Below are 11,108 nucleotides of genomic sequence, written 5' to 3'. Positions count from 1 at the left end.
TATACTACATTTTTCTACGTGTCTCATCACGCGTGAAATCAAAAATATTAATGTGCGCTAAATTGTAATGTTTAATTCTGTATCATATTTATTCCAGTCGTTACTAACATATCCCATATGAACAAATATTTAAATACTTAATGCTTTATACATTCGAGGTATCAGGAAGTAATTAACCGACATCTTTATGTTCATCGAAAGTTCGAATTTCCTAATAGTTACAATAAATATATTTTCTATAATGAAAATACCAACGGAAGCATTAATTACATGACTTGTGTGCCTATTTCTTACCATTTGAAGGCACATTAATACTATATGTTTTATCTTTGCCCCTTCATTGAGAGGTTAACCTGTCTTCCCCCTTTTTCGTTTCTTTTTTTTCTGCTAAAACCAGTCGTAATTGGCGCCTTCTGATATCATGCAGGGCAATATCCTATACATTATTATCTATAAGTGGTTTTACATCATGAATAGAGCTTACACTCATGTAATGAATACCTTGAGTCAGTCTTACGTGCGAACAAATACTGATCATATTCCTACTGACACTAAACTACGCACGCATAATATTCATCCGATAAAAATATTCCGTGTTGGGTACCTAATGACTATTTCTGCATTATTAATGCAAATTAAACTTATGAGCTGCCAAATATACTGCTTGGGATGTAGCGTTTGACGGTGTGAAAACTTAGGCGACAACAAAAGAGGGACAAGAAAAGAATGAAGGCATCCGAGATGTAAGTATAAAATAAAGGAAAAGGTGAGAAGGATGGAGAGGAAAAAAAGAAGTGGTGCTATCCATGGTCGAGAGATTTTTGATAAGGGGGGAGGGGAAGGATAAAAGTAAGGATATGGTTAGAATGAAAGGGCCTAAAGCGAATGGGCGTCACTTTTAATGAAAGGGGTAAGTTCAAGTTGGGACGGGCGCAGGCACGGTGATTCGTAAAATCTTCAATTCAGAAGGGCAGGTAAATGATGTTTTTCTATGACCACCATAACTGGTTGACTCACCATCATAACTCCACGCACATGTTGCTTGTACTGTTTTTCTTAAAAAAAATGTACAATTAATGTAAGAGTATTTCCCATAAACAAAAGGACAACACTTCCTACGACGCATCATGGTCTAACAGCCTGCCATTTCACTTGATGCCAATAAACATCTCGCTGCTTCTTTTAGTGAAAATTTATGTTTATCTTAAAAGCAATTCAATAAAATTTAAAGACAATCCAATTGCTTATTCGAAAAAATAATGCAAAATTATCTTCTCCCATAAAAAATTACCGTACCGGTAGTTTTGACCGGTAAAAATTTAAGAACTTCTTCTGATTTTCTATTCACAGTATGGGAATAAGTTGCGTTATTCAAAATGTAGGCACTACTTGTAGTCCGAATAAACTACTACTTGGGGAGTGACTGCTATTTAACTTGTATACATTGAAAAAATGTCTGAAAATCTTTAACCGCCGGCATGGATGAACGCGATGACGGATGGTAACCGTGACGCAAATGACAATATTTACATATGCGTATATATTTACGTATTTCTCACCAGGCGATGTGAAGAAAAAATATTGGAGTAACATGCTCGAAATGCTCCGAAAATTTATTTGCACAATATGTTTTGTATTAAGTTTACCAAACTACACAGATGTCTCCTCTCTTCCTCGTGCGCCGGAAAAACCCATATATTCTTCTCCGCTTTCTTCGGTGGTGGAATTGTTTGGCTGTGTGGGTGTGGGGGGGGGAGGTTCACGCGGATTTCCTACCTCTGAAATCGTGTGTGGGGAACTTGACGACGGTTAAAGTAGTCAAGTTGCACCATTTGTACTACCTGATCAAGTCGAATCGATCCCCAGTGGACAAGGAACGTGTAAGCAATACGCGAAGGTCGACTTGGAGAATAACGGAGACGGCTGCGCCAGGTATGGGGACCGACTTTTGAAAGTGACCGTACATACCACCCCTGCTTACCTCGTCCCGCCCGAGCCCCCACAAGCGATCGCGTGGACCGAATTTGCGACCGGCGCGATGCCACGGGGTCGCACACTTGTAGAGCCGTGAATTGGCCAAGGAGATAGCTGTATCCAGTGGCGCCGACTCCATGGGGCATGAGGGGGCCCGAGCCCCTTCAAAAATTCGTTATAGGTGTGAAGAAAAAATGTCTCAGGCTTGCTGATTTTCCCCGTAGTGTCCAGGGGCCTAAGTCTGTAACTTCGTTTTCTCCCGAGTTGGGAGAAAAGAGACTCGTGAAGCTCCAGTTTCATCCAACTGAAGTCTGTAACGGTAACGGAGAAAACTTTCTCCCAGTAACGGAGACTCTGACTCTCCTGGAGAGTATCTTTCTCCCGACTGAAGTCCGTAACGCGATTTGGAGACTCTGACGCGCCCTGGACGGGAGCTTGGGAGTCACCCGCCCGGGACCCGGCGATTCATTTTCTCCATAGGAGAAACGAGGAAAATACCAATGGCGGACCGTTGTGGGCGATCGTACTGCAGTTCTAATTGTATTCTAATATGGTTTTTTACGTATTTGTGACAAAATAGAACACGAAAATGCATTCTTCAAGTTAGGCAGGCAACTTATGTAGTGTAATTTGTGACAAGAATAGAAATTTTTGTATGGCTGCATTTGCAAGGAAACTACGTGCAGTGAACTTTCATTGTGCCTCTAGTATAAGTGAACAAAATTTGTGTCCTTAGTGTACCCCTTAGTGAATTGATTGCACATAGACGATGAAGTAAAGAGTGAAGTGTGTTGTGAATGTAACATCTTCGACGAAATTATTTCGCACGTATATAATTTAGGCTACGAATCAACTGTATACATTACGATGAAAGGTATCTAACTATGTATTGCGAAGGGGATATGTTTCATATTTGAACTAGTCTTACTTTAGGGATACATCGAACGCCTGTAATTTTCATTCGTTTGTTCGCTTCTAAGTTCAATTGATTTTATTACGTATTGCATCTATTTCCAATTCCCGTTGTGAGATGTGAGGTTTTGGCAATGTTTACATTTCACGCATTTCGTTGTGTTGTTGTTTGTTTTTGTTTTGTCATGTTACGGTGAGAGTGATAGTGAAATTCGAAGTTTGTTGGTGTTACAATAACTGGTTTAGCAATTTGTTTCAACCTATTCATTTAATTGTCTTCGCAATGTTAATGTGAAATAACGTAATCTGATTCTAAGTCGTTAGTGATGAGTAGGAAGTGAGGTGTAAAGAATCCTTTCGAACTTCAAGGAGTGCAAATTCTTTTAGTGTGTGCAAAGTGATTGGAAAACCGATTATCATGTTTTATTAGTGTTACATAATGGTGTTTTATATTTATTGTGAGCCAAGATATTTATTGAAACAGTTGATTCCGAATATAATGATTATAAGTATTAAAAAGATAGAAATGTGTGCGTTGTAGTGCTGTATGTGATATGATGAGCAATAAATATGTACAAGTAAGGGTAATTTTGCTTTGTTTTCTCTATATATACCTCTAGTAAACCATTTTCCCCATGTTTTCGCTATTCTACGCTGTCAGTCTTTGAAATTTTTAAAAGTAGCGAGGCAGGTTGTTGTGTTTCCTAAACTATAACATTTTGGGAGATTGTAACATATGTTACTAATTGCTGGCACGTAGGTATTTGCAAGAATAAATATGTACCATTCACACATTTATCTTAACGTTATTTTCTTTACGATTCTTTTCTGCATAGTAAAGTTTTTCAATTTTCTTTTTCCACTCCCACATTGTGTATTTCAGCTTTTCGAGGATAAATGCATGTAATACTGACGTTGATAGTTATGTTTTTCCATACTCATCATGCATTCACCAATGAAAGTAAGCATCCGAAGTGCCAAAAAATATGCCATATATATCATCAATGAATACAGCGGCCGTTTGTATACAAGATTACCTACATCTAAAACATAAAAATGCTTTGGTGTTACGCATTAGTCTCTCCTTTTTCAATGGTATAACATACTCTTTTGTGTGTACTAATGAACAAATATATCTGCGATTGATTTAAATCGATTTATCCACTATCAATTATAATTTCGATGCATCAATTTCTTTTATTTGAAAGTTTAACTTTAATGATGAACGAGTAGCCCTTATTACAGGTGAGAATCGTTTGATTTCCCTCTCGTTTTTTTATTTGAAACAAAGCTTTTCTATTGGTTCTTCACGGTATCGCCGGCTTCGGATTCAATATTTTTCATACCTACCTGCCGTTCCTGTCCGATACCGAGAATTAGAGTTTTCTCCGGTAGCGGCCAGGAACTGATGTTCTCTCCGCCAAGTTACGGACTACAGTCGGGAGAAAACTACGGGAGAGTACAGAGTCTCCGGAGAAAGGAGAATTCAAGTTACGGACTTAGGCCCCAGATATCGAGATTAGAGTTATCAGGGTTCTAATGTGGATCTTATGACTCTTCTAAAATGTTAAAAAAAACTTAAAACTCACTACTTATAAAATTTCCCGGGGCAAGATCCCCGGATTGGGCACCCCCAATATTTTTTGCAAGCCTGCGTCCCTGGCTGTAGCGTTCGGAGCTTCATAACACATTCAGAAGTAGACAGGATTTTTATCCTTCTTGTCATATAGGTTTAGTTATCTTTTATAATTCATTCAGTTTTGGGTGTGCACTTGTTAACATGCGCACGCGCACGCGCCGCCACTGCCCTCATTCATTGTTTGTCAAGTCATATAGTCGCTGCCGGTCGAAAAAAGTGAAGGAAGTTCGAAGAATATCTTACAGGGTAGAGCAAAATATCTTAAAACGCTCATTTGGAATGACTGTTTTGCGGCTAAATAAGAGGTGTTCTTTTATCGGAATTCTAATGTCATACTGGTGACATAATTGTGCCACGAAGGTAATTCTAAAAATTAGTACTCAGCAACACATGAATCCGTCAAAATTGACTCATAAATCCTCCGATAACACTGTCTCTTAATCATGGCGGTCTGATGTTTCCTGTGTCCATTCGCGAGCCCCCCTAGAACAGCAATCAGCCCGAACTGACGTACGTGTAGTGTACTCTGCATGGTACCTCTTCGCACGGAGACATCTATGACCGTCATTTTGTATCCTATCACTTGTTATAAGCAATCTAAGCCTTACGCCCAGGTATACGTTCAGGAAAAGATTCAACTATTTATATTTTCATTCCTACTACTCTAATGCCTTGTTTCCACTACGCCCTTCTTACGCGGGTTAGCGCTGACCCGGGTTACATATCGTTGTGGAAACGGCAGTTAGCGCCAACCCCGGTCAGAATTGTAGCCCGGGTTGGCTGACGCGGGTTAGCAGGTAACGCGGGTTAGAAATCGTAGTGGGAACGCTAGTTTCCTGATCTAGTGAGCAATGGACGAACGTATTTCGTCTAACAACCACGAGATCAGGCAATTATTGAAGGCAGGAAAAACGTTGCGAGTAGTTATTTTTTTAAAATAAGAGCGGGGATGGCCAATCCTGAGAGAAATAATTTTTTAGACGACGAGACGGAGATCTTGCTCTCGATTTATGAAGAGGAAAATATCCAACGGAAGTTTCGGGGTATATTTAAAGGTCACAAACAGGTGTGGGCAGACTTAGCTGCTCGGGTATAAAAGCGGCCTCTGTTGACATCGCAGAATACCTCAGGAATACCTCCACCACTGCAAGATCTGACCCAAACATGAGGTAGTACAGTGCAATCGCTATCCTTTAGGGACGAGAATAGCTTCTCGCGTGCGCGTACTTATTTTAACGATGCAAGTCTTTATTCCATTGCACAGCATTTGAAATGTATCCCGCTGGATACGATATGTTTTTTGAAAAGCATCGGGTCATTTGGGAACATCTCAATCCCAAAACCCCTGACTGCTAACAAACCGCCAACTTCTTTTTACATCATGCCGGGGTTTTCTTCGTAACCTATTTATAATATAGGCCCTCAGGTTCCTCCTCCGTCGCATTTCTTCTTCCATTTGTTCCGGAGGCGGATCCAATTTCGCCACAGCGTTAAATAAATGTTGATCAAAGGAAACAATCTAGCTACTTGAACCTCCATTTTCATCACAAGCTTTTTCGTAACTCAACTATTTACCTCCCCCAAGCTTCTGTTCCCGGCAGGGTATTCGGACAAACTTCCCGTTGGAACGCTGGTCAGGCTACCCATCATCCCCTAACCGCTGTAGACCCTTCGTAGTGGAAACAAGGCATAACAATCTCAGTGTCGGACGAACAAATTTATCATAAATTAGTTTCCCTAGGATTCCCTGTAATATCTTGCAATAGAATTGAAGGGGTTTTTAGCCTTTCAACGAGATTAAGGGGAAACTTCTGTTCCCCGTTACCCGACTAATGTAGTCCACGTCATTACGGAAAATACCATCGACACCGCCAAATTTATGGCAACTACTCACATTACAGGTTTGAGAATTAAAATTGATAATTTAAAAAAACCTGAATTACCCGTTCAATGCCACAGATGCCAGGACATCGGGCATACTAAAAATCATTGCTTCTTACAACATCGGTGTGTCCGTTGCGCCGGCAATCCTCCTTCTTATGAATGTGTAAAGCCCAGGGAAGAACCGGCTACATGAGCACTCTGCGGTAAAAGCCATCCTGCCAGTTACCGCGGCTGCGAGAAACACCGCGCTGCAAAAGCCGCCATGGCCGCACGCAGATCAGCAGCCCAAGTTGCAAACAAGCATCAACAAAGTTCTCCGACTCCTCAACCTCCCCCACTTCTTCGCTCGTTCTTCCCTCCCAGTAATCCTTCAGTTTCCATTCATTCAAACCCCAACACTGACGTTAGTGAGCTACTAACCTGGTTCACTGAGATCAGCTCCCGCCTCTCCCCTTTCCGCACATTAACCGAAAGAAAGGTTTTCCTTCTCCGACAATTTCTGCTCCTTCAGACCGGACAATGAACCCGAACGCCTTACAGAAACACTTTTTAAACGTCATTTCTTGGAACTACAACGGTGTACTGGCTAAAAAAACACGAACTCTTCCAGTACGCCATGGACAACAACATTGATATAATACTATTGCAAGAAACTTTTTTAACACCAATCAAATCTTTTTACTCTCAACACTACAACATTTACAGACTAGACCGCGTTACACGCGGCGGAGGAGTAGCAATCCTTATCTGCAATAACTTATTAAACTCTCCCGATCCCACATTCTTTGAAGCTCTTGGTATCTCGGTTCACACTAAAGTCGGTCATCTCAACATTTACACAGTTCACCGTAACCTTACACAAAAAAATAACAGCGGACAACTTAGAAAGTCTATTTTTCTCGCCTAATGGAATCTATTTCGGCGATTGGAATGCAAAACATCCAATTTGGAATATTAACAGAACTGACAAAAACGGTAGAGTATTACACACATTTGTAACAAACAACAACTTTAAAGTTTTGTCTCCGCTCTTTCAAACTCACCATGCCGCAAAATCTTGCGACATAATCGATTTTGGCCTTTCCCATAACCTGTCTATTTCTTGCACGCCCTCAGTTATTTACTCTTTCGCCTCAGACCACCTCCCGCTACGCTTTACGTTACCGCTAAGTAAAAACCCAATTTTGCCAACAGAATTTCATGTTACGGACTGGGATAAATGTGTCTCTTGCCTAAATCATTCCCTTTCTTAAATAAACCCCATCGTTTACACAACTCTTGCACTGATTGACCGACAAACAGAAGCCATTACCTCTGCAATTCATGAAGCAAAAAATCGAGCTTCACGCACCTTTACCACTCGTCCCAAACCTCACCAAAAATTCCCACAATTCCTTTTCGACCTAATCAAACGCCGCAACGCTGCCCGCAAATTGTGGCAGAATTATAGAAACTCCCAGGATAAAATAATTTACAACCGTCTTTCAAACCTTGTCAAAATAGAATTCAAGTCACTTATCACAAGAAACTCGGAAAGACATGTTTCAAAATTAACGTTTGATAATCCAGTCCCTCCTGATGCCATATCTATTTTGCGAACAATTAGATCCTCAAGAAAACAGACAAAGTCTTTTCTTATCCACTCTCCATTAATTCTACATTGATTTTTGACCCAATTAAAAAAGTTGAAATTCAGGCCGACCACCTCCAATCAACCATGTCCCTAGATGACTCCTTTTCCCAAATAGATGACTCAGTTAACAAAATTTTCGACAATCTAAAGGCTACGCCTTCTCCTATTGCTATCTCTTCCCCGTCTGATATATTTAAAATACTTAACTCTCTTTATACAAGAAAGCTCCCGGTCTTGATAAAATTTCCAACACTCAGCTTCGACTCGCCAGCAAATGGCCAAAATTTCTTTTTCTTCCCTTTAATCTCTTTAATGCCTGTTATTCTCTTCCATACTTCCCTGTCGCTTGGAAATAATCAAAAGTAATTATTCTTCCGGAACCCGGCAACTCCCGACCTATCTCACTTCTGTCAAATCTTTCAAAAATTCTTGAATCCCTAGTCCTTCGCCGTCTAGAATCCTTCTCCACTGACTTTAAAATCATTCGGCCTGAACAAGTCGGTTTCAGACGTTGTTACGTCCATCCTCCATCAGATACTCCGTCTGGTAGAAAAAATTAGCCATAGCTTCAATCGTCGTCAGTCAACAGATGCTGTATTCCTCGACGTTGCCCGCGCTTTGGATAGGGTATGGCACAAAGGTCTAATCTTTAAACTACACCAATTAAAATTCCCCATTTCTGATATTCTTTTTATAAAAGAATATCTGTCCCACAGACAATTCTGTGTAGCGGAGGCCAAAATAATCTCTAACCCCTTGAATTCACAGTAAGGCTTGTTCCTTTTCATTCTATCAAAAAAATCCTATTCTCTTCCTTCCTCTCTATTCCTCTTAATAAAAATAATTAAATAGAAACAACAAAACAGAAGAAGCTGTGATGACTTAGAATTTCTAAAATTCAGGATATTAGTAGAGCTGCTTCTAGTAATTTTCTTCTCTTGACTATTTTCGCCTAGAGCAGTTTGGGGCTCCTTACCTTCACATTTTGAAGAGGCAACTCACTCTCGGAGGAAAACTATGAATATATCGTCGTTAGATATCGCCATGAGGCATGGGCGTACCCAGCGAGAGGCAGGAGGGGGCAGCTCCCCCACCAAAAGCAAAAATTGCAAATGCCTTAAAGGAAAATAATATTTTTTAAAGCAAATAATTTTAAAAACTAATAAAGAGGTGTTACATTTTCCTTAAAATTTTGATTTCATTCACCTTTTCCATGCTTAAATCTTACCTACAACTTGAACAACCACGGCTTGCTTGCATTCCCCCTCCCCCCCCCTTAGGTTTGATCCTGGGTACGCCCTTCTCGGGGGGAGATATAAACACGTAAATTCAAGTTTTGTTCTGTTTTTATTGGAATCGATACACTAATAACGTGCGTATAATCAGGACTTCCTTCCCATCTCCCCAATTTTTCACTTCCATTCGCAGATTCCTTTCGGAGCATTCATTGACACGGTCCATCTCTGCCTCCAGTTTAGCCAATAGCGCCATGTCAATCATATTCTCGTTTCTTCCTGCACTTATCTCCTCTTGATTGACTTCTTCTCCTTTCTCAGTCTTGGGATCTTCTCCCTCATAGTCGTCGATGTCCTTCACCTCCTCTATTTCGCATTCATCCTTGTCAAAACTCCTCTTGTTTCTTTTCTGCCAATAGCAAATGGCACCGATTGCACCGCCAGCGATGAGCATTGCACCCGTCACCAGGGCAATGGCGGTGGAACCCGAAGGCCACTTCATTTTAAAATATCCAAGTCTTCCTCTGGGAAGGATTTAAAATGCCTCTGCAAATATAATAATGATCGTCTATACAGAAAGTTACATTTTTTCAATTAAAATAATTTTTCATCGAAAGTTGAGTAATATACAAAGGTTAATGACAATTATGTAATTCATACAGGCGAATGTTAGTCATTTGAGAAAGTTTAGTAGATTTCAACCACAAATTTCACGTTTATCTCTTCACTGAGCGTATAACATGTTGTAGCGCCGGTTCGCTGGAGAAGGATATTCAAAATAACGTTCGCTCACTTCGAGGTTCAAACCACAACTCCTTTATTCTCTCTCTTTTACAACGGGCCCCAAAAGCCCTTCTCCCGTCGAGGGCTTCACGCCCCCACCTCCTGGGTTTCCCCCAAGAGTCCCTGTCCTGAGTAGCGGACAGCGCTCCGCTACACTGCCCCCTCCTTTCAAAGGCGTCGCGCCCTCGCGACGGTCAGCATAGCTGGAACCTTCGCTGTCCTCGGATCTCGGAAAGTTGGCGCCTTTATCTCCTTACCTCTGAAACGAAAAGAAAAGAGACCACCCCCCCGGAATTACTCCTTCCTCAGAGCCCGGCTTGAAACCTTTCTGGCTCCCTTGTCACCCGTCTGGGATATCGCATGGTCGGCTCAATAACCGCTTCAGCTGGTGGCTCCTCTCTCGCTGCCGGAGTCGCTTGGCCCTCCTGTGTTGGTGGAATGGAGAAAAACTTCCATCCACCCCCTCCGCGGACGACCGGTTTTTCCCTCGCTGTCTCGGCCTCTCTTGGCCCATCTTTTGTCTCTTCAACTCCGTCCGTATTCTCACATTCCTTTTCCGTATCTCCTCCCGGTCTTTCCTCCCACCTTTTGAGTCGGTTGAAGTGTACCACTAGGCGGCGGCGAGGATTATCCACCTTCTTCACTCGGTACGTGACCTCGGACAATTTCCGTATGATTTGGAAAGGACCCGTCCAGGGGCGATGGAATTTGCGACACTTCCCTCTTGCCGTAGCGGGATCGTGGAGCCATACCCTTTCCCCTTCCTCAAAGGGTGCACCGTGACAACGGCGGTCGTATTGTTCTTTTTGCCGGAGGTGGGCCGACCCAAGCCTCTGCCGTGCGAGATCATGGGCTTTCTCGAGGCTCTCTCGCAAGCGTCTCACAAAGTCGCCTTCTTTCGCCACCCCCCTCTGCACGTCAGGGATCCCCCACTCTAATTCAATGGGAAGGCGCACTTCTCTGCCAAACATAAGAAAATAAGGTGTAAATCCTGTGCTGCTGTGTTTGGCCGACCGATAGGCTAGCATGACGGAATCCAAATGCTCAT

The sequence above is a fragment of the Ischnura elegans genome, chromosome 8, assembly GCF_921293095.1.
Source record: "Ischnura elegans chromosome 8, ioIscEleg1.1, whole genome shotgun sequence".
In the NCBI taxonomy this organism is placed as follows: domain Eukaryota; kingdom Metazoa; phylum Arthropoda; class Insecta; order Odonata; family Coenagrionidae; genus Ischnura; species Ischnura elegans.
Note: the sequence above shows the minus strand (reverse complement) of the source record.